The sequence below is a fragment of the Poecilia reticulata genome, linkage group LG12 (genome assembly GCF_000633615.1).
Source record: "Poecilia reticulata strain Guanapo linkage group LG12, Guppy_female_1.0+MT, whole genome shotgun sequence".
Lineage (NCBI taxonomy): Eukaryota > Metazoa > Chordata > Actinopteri > Cyprinodontiformes > Poeciliidae > Poecilia > Poecilia reticulata.
Window position 1 is genome coordinate 4,900,182 of NC_024342.1, and position 1,224 is coordinate 4,901,405.

The window sequence follows — 1,224 nt, forward strand, 5'->3', positions numbered from 1 at the left end:
AAGAAAATGGATGGATGGATTTTTGATTAGTTAGAATGTTATAATACATTAGAGAAATTTAGGTTTGTACCTTTGAGTTAATAGTAACAGCTTGATTATTGTATAATGATCATTGATTATTAAAGATTAGAGATAATGAGTGAGGAAGAATCATACTGAAGTAATAAGTTGATAAAGTAACACATTATGTTTTGTAATGAATTACAAAGACGAAATGAAGAAAGACTTAAGATTGTAAGAAACAGAATAAAACTGTGTGGTAATGAGTACACTGAGCAGGGCGGAGGTGCTGGAGGAACAGATGGCCAGAAACAGATGGCCAGTGGAAGAAGGGAAGTACCGGAGAGTTGCTGTAATGAGGCATAAGTGAGTCATAARGGAGGTGATGGTTGGGGAAGGTTGGGACTTTCCACAGACAGTGGGACGGTTCTAAAGTCACGCAGCCCTGGCCCATAGACAGCCCTGGGTTGAGAGGGTATAAAAACCAGAGGATAGGGGAGGAAAGAGGTTCTTCGTCCGCGGCGCAGAAGGGGAGCCAACAAGAGGACACAGGCTGAAGACCAGCAGAGGACCGCACCCCCGGGACCAAGGGAAGCTCAAAGACTTCACGCCGCCAAGAACGGACGAGTTCCACCAGCCCCGACCCTGGTTCCTGATCCGACCAACTCCTCTGCCTCTACCCAACGTTCTCCACTCCACTGCAGCCGACCTGGAGAAGCGACAGAGGTCATTGGATGACACAGATTCTGCACATTAGGAGGACAATGGACAGATTCGCTCTGCTTCGCTTCTGAAACAGGACTTTGCTCCGGCCGGACAAAGACTTTGACCAAGGATATCTGAAGCTTACAGCTGCCAAGACCAAGTAGCATCGGGTATGAGTTGACCTGCTCCCCCCCAAAGCCTCGCTCTGTGAACTTAGTGACACAGGTTAGGGATAGAAATGAAGACAGGATGTGATTGATTTTAAATTGATTTCATTATATTTCTACCAACTTCATAATCTTTGGGAAATAAACCTGCTTGTCATTTACCCCTGCTAAAGCTTGCTTAATAAAATTATATTCTAAAATATCAATGAGAATTGTGGATAGTGAGTTTAATTGTGTCAGTTTTTAATCATTATTGGTTCTCCTGATTGTAGTAAAGTTAACATACATGATTCTAGAGATGTGTTGGCTTTGTGTTTTCCTCTGGTGAGTGTTAGAATAATGACCCTGGGAT